Source organism: Haemorhous mexicanus, chromosome 22 (genome assembly GCF_027477595.1).
Source record: "Haemorhous mexicanus isolate bHaeMex1 chromosome 22, bHaeMex1.pri, whole genome shotgun sequence".
Taxonomy (NCBI): Eukaryota; Metazoa; Chordata; class Aves; order Passeriformes; family Fringillidae; genus Haemorhous; species Haemorhous mexicanus.
In genome coordinates this window covers 297,954-312,032 of record NC_082362.1, presented here as the reverse complement: position 1 = coordinate 312,032, position 14,079 = coordinate 297,954, and positions in this window count along the sequence as shown.

Sequence of the window (14,079 nt, the reverse complement as noted above, 5' to 3'; positions counted from 1 at the left end):
CAGTCAGTAGAGGTTGGGGTGGCACTAAGAGGAGAATTGTAGAAGTATGGAATATCCTAAACTGAAGGGACCCACTGGGATTATCCAGTTCAGCTCCTGCTGCAGGGCCAATGTGTCCCTGAGCCCTTTCCTAGCCTGACACTAGATGGCAATGCCTCCTTCCCAGCAGTATTTAGGACTCCTTTCTGAGAGCCTTTAAATCTGGATCTCTGTCTTTCTCTGCATAAATTTCGTAGGAACTCTGAGTGGGAGTTGATGCCCCTTTCCTACAAGAAGCAGAGAACTTTGTGCTTCCTGGGATAAGATAGTTCTGAAGATATAAACACAGCAAGTTGTCCAGAATGGGACAGCTGTGCCTCCCAGGAGTTCCCTGACAAGGGCCGTGCTAGCACTTCCCTGCCAGCCCTTGGGTCAAACTGCCTTGTGGGCAGCTGGATCCATCATAAGTGGAGACTTTGCACATCCCTGTCCACCAATGCCCTTGGAAAGGCAGGATATCCTGGACCCCAAACTGTGGGGACAGAGCCCATTGAGGAAGATGTTTCATCTGCTAAATCTGAAGTGTAGGAGTGGTGTGACTACTGTGGCACAGTGAGAAGCTTTCCAAGCCTCTGGAAGATCCACTCCAGTCCTGCTGCCAGCAGCGCACACTGCAGGAGCAGCAGCCACCCTTCCCTGCCACCCAGGCCATGTAGGTTAATTGTACTTCACCCAGAGTCTGTTGACAGGCAGGTTGATAGGCAGTTTGTTGCTGTTGGAGACTTCCCATGATGAGGTAGATCTTGCTGAAGTGCATTTTTCTTTACCAAATTATGTCCAAAAACTACTTTTTTTTTTCCTTTTTTTTTTTCATTTTTTTCTTCCCTTCCTTTCTCCCTTCCTTTCTCCCTTCCTTCCTTCTTTTTTGTTATTAAAGGAAGAAATACAATCTCTTAGCCTCTGGGCAAAATCAGAGGTGTGTTCGGATCCTGACTTGACATTAAAGCAGAAATACTAGTCCTTGAGCAAAAGAGGCAAAAATCTCTACAGACAGCCACACTTTCATGATAGTAGTCAAAAAACACCTAATCAGAGAAAAGTTTCCTACTGAAATTTTAAATTTTGGCCAAAATGCCTCCCTTTCCCCCCCCTCCATGAAATAGTTTTTGACAAACATCTTCAATGTGTTCCCTGGAGAAGCCTTTCCAAAGGTTGGTCCCAGCTTAACAGTGGTCTTGTATTTTCAGTTTGGGCTTATCAAATGTCAACCTGCAGCTCTGCAGCTGTGCTGGGTTTGTTCAATTCCAAGATTATCTGATCTCAGGTGAAGTTTTCCTGGCATGACTGTTTACCCAAACCTGAGTTGTCCTGCACCCTCAACCCATCAATCCAGCAGCTCCTTGGGCTGCAAAGATAAGGCCTCTTTGAAGTGTGAATCACAGCCCCTGTGTGTCACCTGAGCATCTCCCATCATGTTGTCCTCCTCTGCACACCACTGACTCCCAAGAACACATAAGGGCAGTGAAATCCCACTCCATGCCTGTTCCCTCCACTGGCAGCTGGTGCAGAAACCTGGAGAGTGTGGGTGGGTGTCCTTGTGGCCCCTATGGTGTGGGCTGTGCTCAGCCAGGAGCAAGGGTGAGCTGAGACTGCTGGCAGGCAGCCAAAACACATGAAATGGCTGTGCTAAACTTGTGCTGAGACATCCAGGGCATGTGAAATAGGAGTGCTGGAAGGTGCTCCATGTTGTGGCTGGCACCTCCTCTTGTGATGCAGGCTGGTCACAGGTTACCTCCAAGGCACAAGGTGCTGCGGTGGGAAATGGCAGCATCTCCCCAAACCTCCCTGGCATACGTGAGGATGCTGGTCCTATCAGCTCAGTCTGGGTGGGTGCTCAGTACCCTCCCCTGGGCCAGGAGTAATCCTGCTGATCTTGGGGGGGGACTTGGGGGCTCCGGCTCCTGTGCTGTTGACAGGGCAGAGAGGAGGCTGCAGGCAGGGACCAAGGGTCCCTGTGGCACTGGATCTCATCCCCTGGGTTGGTATAGGTGCAGAGGACTCCCTGGGCTTCTTCTAGAGCCCCTTGAGTCACTGGGCACCCTGTTCTGGGCTGGGACAAGAACCAGGAACTCCCATGGCACTGGAACCCCTGGGATGGGACGAGGACCAAGGACCCCCATGGCACCGGAGTCCCTTGCCTCACTGAGCACCCATTCCTCCAGGTAAGAACAAGGGACTCAGATCTTTGTGTTCTAATGGCTGGCCCTGGAAGTCATGGAAGCAGAAACCCCTTTATGCTGCCAGCTGCAGGCAAGCCCAGTGGGGCACAGAACATGCCAGCTCCGTGCTCCGCTCCTGGCCCCTCGTTTGTGTTGGCACCAGGCAGATAGCGAAGCCCGTTTAATAGGCAGTTGTGTTTGTGGCCAGGGTGTTATGAAAAGGTTTTCTGTCTCCCTCTCTAAGTTCCCCTGAATATGTTTTCACTCTTAATATAATATTCACTTCATTATTAGCTGAAAGAGGCTCTTTTCAGAGTGGGCTTTTTTTTTTCCTCTCATTCCAAAAATACATTAAACCGCCCCTTCATGCAGCACTGCTCTGAGGGCTGGGATTGTCTACTGGGTGGGAAGTGAGAAACCCAACAGTAAATGGGATTTACACAGAAATTCCTTTCTTCCCCAGTGTGCTGGCACTGCTGGCTGGGTAATGGAGAAAGCGGCTGTTGCTTACAGGGTGATTTGGGGTACCTCAGCTCCCCAGAAACGTGCTCACCAAGGGGATACCCCCAAGCAGAACAGGGGCTCCCAGTGCCCTCAGCTGGTGTTTCCAGGTGCAAACCCCTCTAGCAGAGTTGGGACCCAGCCCCAGGGATTCCCATGATGTGCTGAAAGCGTTTCCAGCATCTGTCAGGTTTTGGAAGCTTGCTCTCTCTTGGGTGGGTTTGAGGGCATTGGGTGCAACTGGACCCCCATATTGCCATCTTGTGTTGCTGCTCTTCATGACTTTGCAGCTTCCCTAAGGTTTTTTCCTTCAGCTTTGAGAAAATGCCTTTGAAAATTCTGTGAGCTGCAGAAGCAGTGAGGATGATATCACATACAGAGCATTCAACCTGGCTCAGCCTTGGGGATCCAGGGGAAACAATTCTGCTTTCATCTTGTCTGAATTCCTTGAAGGGCACCCACAGCCCAAACAAGCTCTGAGTTCAGTTGTTTGCCATTTTTAGGTGGTTTTGCAGGGCCTTGCAGCCCCCGGTGTCCTCACTCAATGTACTCAGCCCAGCTGGGAATATCTCAGGCTGGGGCTGCCTCTGGGGTTGTGCTTTCTCAGCCCTGGCCCCAGCTACTTTGGGGATGCCCTAAGACAGCCAATCACAGCTGGGGGAGGTGGGGGCGGGGGAAACGACACTAGGCCAGGTCTTGCACTACTGCTATGGGGCACTGGGGTCCCTGGGGACCTCCACACCTCTGCTCCATCTTTCAAAGAGCTGTTATGAAAGCCCAGGGGAGCCCAAGCCATGTTTTCCCTTTCCCTGAAGGTAGCATAGACACAAATCTCCCCTCTCGGGGCAGACGCCAGCAGCAGGAGCCTTCCCCAGCTCCACTGCCCCCATTCCCAGCCATCCTGGGAAAATCATTAGGGCTGGTACTATGTGCTGATAAGTATCCAAGTTCTGTCCTTAACTGGAACAATTAGCATTTGTTTCAGGATACATCTGTTTCAGGATACAGCTGTGGCTCCAGAGCTGACAGAATCATTCCTATCCAAGCAGGGCCCAAGGGAACTCCCTAGGGATGATGCAGCTCCCAGGTAAAGACGCTCTTGGGAGGGGTCCAGCTTATGCATCCTCAACCCCTCATCTGTTCCTGACATTGGCAGGAAAGTGGGAGCTCCCCGATGATCCTGTACTTCTTTTTCCAAATTTTGGAAAAAAATAAATCAGATTTGAGCTGTTTTCTCTGGGGTTTTGGTAGTTTGTCCACCCCTTCCCATGCACGTCTTGTGTTCAGTGTATCCTGGTGCCTCCCCTGTCTCTCCCTCAGTGCAGAGCATCCTCTTGTGTGCAGCCAGACAGGAACTGTGCCTGACAGGCTCTGGGGGCTGATTAGGTAGTAGAGAAGGTTCTGGAGTTACCCAGGCAAAGGAAGACTTTGGATTTTGCACATGGGTCTGAAAACTGAGGGTGGAATACTGACCTGTATCAGGAATGAGAAGTGCTGGGGGAAAGGTTGTGGTCATTCCAGTGTGGAAGGGTTAGGAACGTGGTGATTCCCAGCTCTGCTCCCCTTGGTGAGCCCAGAGGAGAGGCACAGTGGTGTCTCCCAGGCCTCATATGTCAGATGCTGGAGGGACCAGTCCCAAATGTGGACTTAGGAAGGCTGGAGCTAATGCAGGACCTGGGCTTGGAGCAACACAGGGAAAGGCGAATGGGGGAACCACTGGGGCTACACCAGCAGCACTCTCACCCTTGAAGTTCTGGCTGCTCCACAAAACCTTCAGTGCACTCCAAAACAGCTTCCTGCAGCTCGAGGGGCTCTGGATCCTGCACAGGGGGAGTGGGCAACCAGCTGGGGTGGGACACTGGAGATCCTGGAGCTGGACAACCTGTGGTTTGAGAGTCAAGGGGCTGAGGAGATGGGGGAGGAGGAGGAGGAATGTGGCCTGGCTGACAGGGATGGGCTTGGTTTTCCATGGCTTCACATTTTCCTTCGCTGGGGATTTGCAGTGAAGGTGGAAAATGTGGTGGGAGGGGAGGTGTGTGGGGCCGCTGGGGGCTTTGGGATGTGACCTGCCTGCCAGGGCAGAGCCCATGGCAGGAACATGGACGTGGTACATGCCAAAGCCCAGTGGATCTGGGAAGTGTCCCCGCTCATTGGGGTTGGAGCCAGGAATTTGCTGGGAAACAGGGCAGCTCCACTGAAGTCCAGGCTGCCTGGACTTCAGCTCCCATGGGATGGTCTGGCACCCCTGAGGCTGACATGTGATGGGATTGCTACAGAGGTTCCAGGGGACCCACCAGAACATGGAGCAAAGGGCTGGACACAGGTATGGTGCAGTGCTGCAGCTCCCTCCCACCACCCAAGGCCATCCCCTGTGGCATGCAGATACCTCAAATCCCACTTAGACACCTTACTGCTGCTCCCAGGGTGTTTGCAGCAAACCTGTATTACTGGGAGCCATGAGCTGGCTGCAGAAGCACTTGGAGTCACCTAAGAGGGCAGCTGGGTTCTGCCCTCAGTCCTGCCAACACAACCCTTTGACAGCCACAGCAGAGTGATAGGATATGACATTTCCTTGTGCCATGGCTCTGCTGCAGACCTGGAAACATGTTTGCTTTCTGGCCCTGGATTTTGGGAGTATGTAGAGCTGGTGGGACCTTCAGCTCTGCCAGCCAGCACCAAGTCCTTTGCCTGTGGCTCTTTTTGCGTGAAGCAGGGCAGGATTAGGGATGGAGAGAGGAGGAAGGTAACTCAGGGTACCCTGGGGCAGGGCAAAAACAGGAACATGCAGACTGAACATCAAGGGAAGAGGGCAGGGCGCTAAGAGAGCTGAGGTCTATTGTCTCCTGCTGTTCTGGCATGAGATCATGGAATCAGAATCACAGAATGGTTTGAGTTGGAAGGGACTTTAAAGATGATCCAGTTCCAAGTTCCTTTCACTTCTGTTCACTAAACACCTTTCACTAGACCAGGTTGCTCCAAGCCCCATCCAGCCTCACCTTGAGCACTTCCAGGGATGTCACCTCTAGCTTGTGGCCTCCCCAATAACAGCTTTTGCTCTGCCCATCTCCTCCAGTGACCGGCACGTGACAGGGAAATTTGTGCTATTAGCTGGGCCAGGAGACAGACAGGCTGGAGTAGGGGATGGGGACAGAGCAGAGCCACCCCAGAACCCACCGCAGTGCTGCTGGAGGAGCCCAGGGATGGATGACCCAGCTCACAGCCTTGGTGGCACACCCAAAAGCTCATTTCCTCAGCTCCAAGCTCCTGCCTAATGATGCCTGTCAGCCCTCACTGCAGCCACTGACCTTTAAACAAGGTGGTTGGAGAGATGGAGGTAGCAGAAATCCCTGCAAGATTATTTGTTTCTCAGAAACTATATTTAGACACCATCAGCAAAACTCAAAAGTGCTGAGTTTGTCTGAATAAATCTGGGAGATTCGTGGGATTTTTTTCCCCTCAAGGAGAACAGGATTAGCCAGAGAATGGGGAATTGTGTTTTTGTTTGGCATACCTGAGGGTTTCTACTCCAAGTTGCTATTTTGAGCTCCTAGTGCCATGATGATGATGATGGTGATAGAGCTGACAAGGCATTGCCCCATCTTGTGAAGATATTTTTTGGAAAAGAAAAGGAGCAGCTGGCTCCCGCACCATGGTACTGCTTGCTTTCTTTGTTAAACTTTGGGTTTTTGAATATTTTCAGAGATGTTGGCGTATTAGGGTGTTTTTGAGATAGAAGGAGGTCACGCTGGTGCAGCTCCAGTACAAAGTCCTTCCCTGGTGGAATGCGCCCCTCCAACTCCCTGCATGCACCAATGCTGCCCCAAGGGATGGGTGCCTCAGGGAACTGGTTGGGTTCACATGCTCCTGACTAGGTGGGGCTGCAGGGAATGGCAAGAGGTCACATTGCTTTTCTGGAACACCCTTGGATCAGCTGGGGTGTAGTTCTTTGCAGGTTTGGATTCACTGTGCCTAAATCCCATCTCCTCCAGGGAGACTGGGATCAGGTCTGAACTTCCCAAGTGGCGTGTTTGTCGGGCCAAGCAGGTGAGGGCTTTTCTGATCCCTGAGAGGTGTCAGAGCCCATCTGACCAGCTGGTGACAATGAAAAGCAGAATGACCAATCAGGAGCCTCCCATTTGGACATGAACCCAAATCCTGTGGGTGATGGGAGGCAGAAAGGAAGAAGGGCTCTGGGTCCATCTCCAGCAGAGCAGAAAATTCTTTACCCTAAACTTGTCAAAATTCTGCGTCCCTTGAGCTGGCCCTGCCAGGACATCAGGCTCTGTTCTTTGAGAAATAAGGCTCTGGGGAACTCAGCTCCTTGAGCTGCAGCTCATCCACAGCAGCTCCTCTTCAGAGAGGGCCCAGGGAAGGTGGGGATGGAATTGTTGCACTGCAGCAGCTCTCTGGTGATTGGGTTAGACATGTCTGAGGAACTTTCTCCTTTCTCCTCTGGCCATGTGAGAGATGAGGATCTCCTAGGGTTCTCCATATGGAAAGGAGGAGAAGAGGTAGTACTCAAGGACGAACCAGCTCAGGGAGGAGGATGCTGGTGGCGGATGGTTTGTCCAGAGCAAAGAGTGACCCAACCTTGAATAGGAACCATCAGAATGATGCCTGAACATGGGCTGCTTCCATGGAATCAGAGAGTAGTTTGGATTGAAAGGGACCTTAAAGATCCTCTTGTTCCAACTTCCTGCCATAGACTGGCATGCCACCTATTTGAAGGTGTTTGTGACCTGGGAAGTAAGGGAGAAGTGCAGTATGGGGCTTCCCAGCACTGATAACTCTGTCCAGTAACTGGGAGGAGTTATGCTCACCCAGAGGTATCAGGGACAGGAGACCATCAGTTGGGGCTGCTCCTTCCTTCTCCCTGCACTTGGGCCCAGCTGTGTGGGGGAGCTGACACCATCTCAACCCAAGAGCCCTGGAAAAGCCAGGATTCTTCCTACTGGTCCTTGCAGCGGGAGAACCACAGCACCAATGGCATTACCAGAAGGCGAGGACCTGGAGAAAACTGTCCATGGCTGTGGGGCACCCAGGGGAAGTGACAGGTGACAGAGCCTTTAGGTTGTGCTTGGAGACACGTGGTTGGTCTTGGCAACCAAGTGGGCAGCTTGGCCAAGTCAGTGATGTGATAAAACCATTTCTAGCAGGTTCCAAGAGCCCTCCCTGCTCCTGCAGCATACAGTGGGCTGGGGCTCAGCTCTCTGAGGATGTTCCTTCTTCCCAGGGGATGTTTTGACTGTGTCCAGCCTGTTATTCTGTAAAAGGCTGAACCTGTGCAGAGGTTCTTGGCGTCATTCGGTGTGACACAGCAATTCATCAGGAGGTGGCAGGGCTTGAGAGGGTTTCCACTCTTCCCAAATTGCTTGGGAGAAGGATCCTCCTCCAGTCGAGACTGGTGACCACAGTCCCTGACCAGGCAGTTGCCTCCTGGATTTTGCTGCTCTTTGGAAAGTCATTGAGCGTCCAGGGGGCGTGAACAACCCAGGACATAGCTGCTATGGTGCATCTCCTACCCCCTCCCAGGGTGCCCCCAGCCCTGGTGCTGTGGGTCTGAGTCCCAGCCCACGTTCTGCCTGGCTCCAGCCTGCCCCCTGCTTCTCTCCTTCTTCTCCAGATCATATTTATTTATTTATATGGTGAATGTAATAAAACTCCAGCAGGAAATGGAGGCGATTCCCTGCCATTCCCCACAAGCCAGCCCTGGGCCAGGCAAACAAGGAGGCGCATTGTGCAGTGTGGAGCCTCCTGCCAGCACTGAGCCTGTGGCTGAGGCCGAAGAAAGGACTGAGTGTGTATGTGAGCACCGGGACCTGGGATGGGGGATCCTGGGGAAGAAACTTCACTTCGGAGGGCAAGCAGGGCTGGGGGTGAAAGGGCTTCTGTGCTGGCTTGGGATGTTGTCTGGGAGCACCTCGGAGCCTGCTCCCAGCACAAGGAACCTCCTTGACCTATCCTTGGGCTGCCAGGAAACAGAGGTGGGCACTGAAGATCACCTAGGGGGACACATGGTGGCCCCATAGCACAGCATGGGGGTATATGAGCAGCTCTTCCTGGGGCTGAGGCAGCTGGAAGGGAGCTCCAAACATTCACCTGCTTCTCTCAGGCAGCTGCTCCAATCTTCAGCCACCAGTAGGGTTCAGAGTGAATGGCTGCTGCCAGGGCTCACCTGGCTCCTGTCCCCCTAGAAGGGGTCTACAGGGTAAATGAGGTGGCTGAAGGTGGGATGTGCCTCAATCCAAGTTCCCCATTGATGGGAGAGGTCCCATTGCTGGGGACAAGTGTCTCAGTGCTGCCAGGAGCTGAAAGCAGCCCCTTATGCTGCCACCACACTCACCTGATAATATACTGTGGGTGATGTAGAGACATTGTCTTTCTCATCCCTCGTTCTCCCAGCCATGTCTCTCCTGGGACACACCACTGTCCTCCTGCCCCATCTGCTGAATACCACAGCTGCATGTGGTCCCTATCCCTCTGCTGGTCCCTCAGGCTCCCAGGGATCCTGGGGTTAAGGTCATGCCCTGAGCCGTGTGTTTCCTTCCTGATTTGTGTCACTGTTATGTGAATGGGCATGTCATGACCCATGGATACTGTGGCCAGGGCTTGGGGGGGGGGGGGGGGGTGGGGGGGGGGTGGGAGAGGGTGGGCTGGCTGGCACCATGACCCACAAGTCCACAGCTGGGGGGTGATGGGGTGACAAGGCTGCAGAAAGCATCCCTGGTAATGTCACACATGTCAGCCTGCATTCCTGACTCCTGGCCACAGTGTCCTTGCACCATGGGCTGGGTTGTAACCACAAATACCTGCAGAGCACCAGAAGCCAGGAGGTGACTTGGACACTGCCTGGGGACACTGTTTATGCTCCACCTGCTTGTTTGGGGACCAGACCCCAAAATCCCCATATTTCTCCAGTACTGCACCTGCCCATGGCACAGAACCTGCCCAGGAGCACAGAGAACAGTTGTCCTATGGTGGGCACAGTCTGTTGCACGTGCGTGTGCATTGGCATCTGACAGGATTGTGCCTGGGGCAGGAGGAACTTGGGCTTGAGGATCACTCATGGTGATCCTGGTGTCCCCAAGGAGATGGTGGCTGGGGGGGCCAGGCGTAATCTGGCTGGGTGGGTGCCAGCCCAGGGCCCCATGGGTTGCTCCCAGAATGGACCCTTCCACCTGCTCACCAGCCCACCCGGCCTGGCACTGGCATCCTTTTGAAACTGAAGCCACTGGCCTTTTGCACAGCAATTCCTGTGAAATTCTTCAGGAAGGGGAAATTATCCCTCCCAGATCCCTGCAGGACTGTGCCATTTCCTGCCTCCAAGCTGGCAGGTAGGGCACAGGGTGCCCAGAACCCTGGCTCACATGGACATGGCCTGTCCTCGCGATGTGGATTCCTCTCTCTGCCCCAGCCCCTGCCTCTCTCTAAGAGCCAGGCACTGGTGGGAACTGGGACCACTGGGGATCTGGGGGCTCGTCAGGTCAGAGGCAAGGGCAGTGATGGCCTGGAGCCCCCCTGCCCCTCCTTACAACAAGTCCTGCTGCCCTGGCCAAGGCTGGGCAGAGGAGCGCGCACAGTCCTGCCACAGTTACACCACCCCCTTCCCAAATCTATTGCCCAACTCTATCTTCCGATGCCCTGCCGTTATACACCCTCCCCTGCCCTATTGCCCCCTCCCCTGCTCCGCTGACCCTTTCCCCAAGTCGATGACCTCCTCCTTGGATCAATCACCTCCTCCCTTGCCCACACCCTTCTCTGCTCCATCACCCTCTCCCAGGCTCTGTTGCCCCCCTCTTCAGCTTCATCATCCCCTCCTCTACTCTACTGCTCCTTCCCCACCTTCCTAACTCTCTTCCCTACTCCATCACTCACCCAGTTCCATTTCCCCGTCCTCTCTCCCCTCCCTCTCCCCACACCCATTGCCTCCTGTCTTGCTCCATCACCCTTTCCCCAGCTCAACCATCCCTTCCCTTGCTCCACCCCCCACCTCCACTGCCCCCTCCCTGACTCGCACCAGGGCTGTCCCCATCTCCGGTGCCAAGAGGATCCCCCAAGCCCTCCCTCCCCCCTGCCATGGCTGGACAGAGGGGCACTGCTGCAGCCCCATGTACCCGGCGGGGGCAGGCAGTGGATTTTTTCCGTTCATCCCCTCCCCTTCCGAGGCTCTCGCACAGGTTTCAGGCGCTGTTGACGGGAAGAAAGGAAATGGGGCAAAGCTCTGCCAGGAACCACAGGCTCCCGGGCTCCGGCGATCCGTCCCACTCGCCTGCCTGGCCGCTTCCTGGGCAGGATTCCTGAGCAGTTCTGAGAGCCCTTTCTTTCTGTTATTGATCTTGGATCCGCAGCGCAGGGACACTTCCAAGACCGTAAATCTCTGTGTTGCTCTACCTGGGGTTCTTGTTTTCACTGTGGGGCTCCCAGACCTGCTGGAGATCTCGGCTTCTGTGCGTGGCCGGGATGTCCCCATTCCGGCACTGCCCCCTCTCCGCCGTCCCTGCGTTCCCCAGGCGTGCCAGCAGGCAGGGACAGGTCACTTCTCCATCCGGCACCGGCAGTGGGGCAGTGCAAGGGCAAGGCTCTGGGTGCTGGTGGTACCTCCTGATACCCCCTGCATACCTCTGGGCTGAGATGAAGCTCCGGGAAGGTCCTTGGGGCTCAGGCAGGGCTTGGGCACCTCGTGGAGTACCTGGGGGGTGAGAGGGGTGGGGTGGGGGAGGGGCACCCCAAGGTGCAGGCCAGAGGTTAGGGGCAGCCGCACCTCTACAAGGAGCCTCTTGACTCAAAAATCCCTGTGTTGCTCTTGGCCAGGCTGCAGTAACAGAAGCCAAGAGCAACAGTTTTCCATATTAAAGGAAAATTAAATTAAAATATATTTATTTGTGCCCTCTGTTCCCCTCGCCCCCCTTAACCTTTCATAGTCCAGGTGGAGGGCACCCATAGGGGTGAACCAGGAAGGTGGGGCTAGGACCTCGGGTCTCATCCAGCCCCTGCTTGTGCCCACCACCCATCCAGGACCCTCACTGGGCAGCCAGGGCTGGGTCAGAGGTATTTCAGGTTTTCCAGGTGATGCTTCCCAGCTTTCCTTAGCAATCAGTTCCTTGAAGGGAATCCTCAGTGGCCACAGTTGTGTTTGGGATGTCCTGGAGTAGTAGCAGTGACTACCTTGGGTCCCTCGCCTCACAAAGGACACGTGCCCTGGGTCTGGGGGTTGGAGAGATGAAGGACCCAGGGAAAGGTCCCAGCACACTGCAGGTGCCACCTCCATCCCTATCACTTTGCTGCTCAGCCATGCATGACAATTTGTCCCCAGGACTGCACCACAGCACAAACTACCCCCAAACAGCCATTTCTTAGAGTATGTGGCCCTTACACATGCCATGAAGCCCCCTGAAGTTGCTTTGTGTTGCTTGGTACACAGGACAGTGATTTCTGGAATCCCCCAGAGCTGGTGGCCAAGGTGACAAACATCCCAACATCGCAAATAATCTCAAATATCCCCCAATAATCTTTTTCACAGGGCCCCAGAGCCCATTCTGCAGACACCCCATGTTAGAGGGAAATTCCGGGGTGACGCCTTATCTCATGCTCCGTTACATGGCTGATAAGCAGCTCCCATGGAATTTCCCTATAGTGCTGGACCCGGGATGTTTGGATCCTGCGCAGTGGGTGTCAGTGATTAGGAGCCGCGCTGACAGGTTGTTATGCTGTTACTAAAGAAATTGCAGGGCTGTGAGAATGCCTAGGAATGGCTGGATGCCCAGACCCCCTGGCGCCAGCCAGGCACTGGATGCCAGATGTCCTGCAGGACACTCCAGGGAATCACCCCAGGGTGAACAAGCTGCTCCAGAAGGGGTGCTGGAGATGGCACAGAGCAACCCGGGATGACCTGGGATTGCTAGCTCGTAGTAGTGGGGGCTGCCGATCACACCTTGTGATGGTGGCCTGGCCAGCACAGCCTGTCCTCAGGGGTGCTGCCACGCCCAGAGTGTAACACCTCCCCATGCCTTGGATGTAATTTGTCACCCTGAGAGTGGGACATTGGACTGCAGGGTCTGGCAGCCCCAGCTTGACCACCCTGACTTATGTCACTTCCCAGGAGCTGCCCTGGCCTTATAGTGACATTGCTGTCCCCTGCCCTGTGCCTGCCCTGAATTGTCATTCAGCCGGGGACACGGCTTTCCTGGCCTGTGCTATGGGCACTGGAGCTGAGCCATTTCCCGGAGTCTCCACTGTCCTACCACATGCTCAGCCCCAGGGGCATAGGCACCATGTCCCACGCGCTGTGAGTTCCCCAGTTCTCAGCAACGGCACCAAAGTGGCGCGTTGTGTTCCCAAACTGAGGGAAGTCACCCTGCGGGGAGAGGATTCCTCCTCCAGGGACAGCAAGCCCTGGGGTGTGCCCAAGTGTGCTCGGCCGCTCATGCACACCCTGCTGGCACACGAGGGGCCTGGCAGCACCCGCCGGGTCTGGGCAGCCGTGAGGTCGTGTGGTCCTGTGCCCAGGTGTATGTGTGCAAACATGTGCTAGTGCACGCCCATGTGGGTGTGTGGGGCCTGGCTGGCAGTGTGTGGATGTGCACGTGTGTCCATCTCTGAGTATAGGTGCATGTGTATGTTAGTGTATGCGTATGCTTTTATGTGTGCATGTGTGTGTGCATGTGTTAGCCTGTTTGTGCTTGTCTACGTGTGTGTGGACATGTGCATGAGTGTATGTGTATGTACACATGGATATGCACACGGTATGGGCACATGTGTCAATGCATGTGTGCATGTGCACATTAGTGTGTAGCTATGTCTGTGTGTGTTAGTGAATGTTAATGTGTGCATGTGTGTGTGTTTTAGTGTGTGATAATGTGTGATAGTGTGTGTGCGTGTGTGTGGGCATGTGCACGTTAGAGTGTGCACATGCGTGTATGTAGATGTGTGGAAGGGTGTGCATGTCAGTGTGTAGGTTACCTCTGTGTGTGTGTGTGTGTGTGCACAGGGACACGTGCTCATTAGTGTGTGCGAGAGCGCGCACGTGTGTATCTGTGTATCTATACCTGTGTTAATGTTCTGTTTGTGCACGTGTGCGTATGTGTGTCTGTAAGTGTGGTGTGTGACTGCGTTTCCCCCGCCCGCGTGACCCTGCCGCCGGGGAGCTTCAGGACTGTTCGCGGACCTCGCTGCCGGTTCGCGGCGTGAGTCCCGCCCCCCGTCCCCCGCCCCTCCCCGTCCCGTCCGGCCCCCTCCCAGACACGCCCGGCGGGGCGGGGAGGGGCGGGAGCGCTCGGCGGGTGCTGCCGGTGTCGGCGGGCGCGGGGCGGCGCGGGGCGCTCGGCGGGGCCGCCGCCGCATGGCGCGGGCCGGGGCCGGGGGCTGCCCCGGCGCGGCGCCT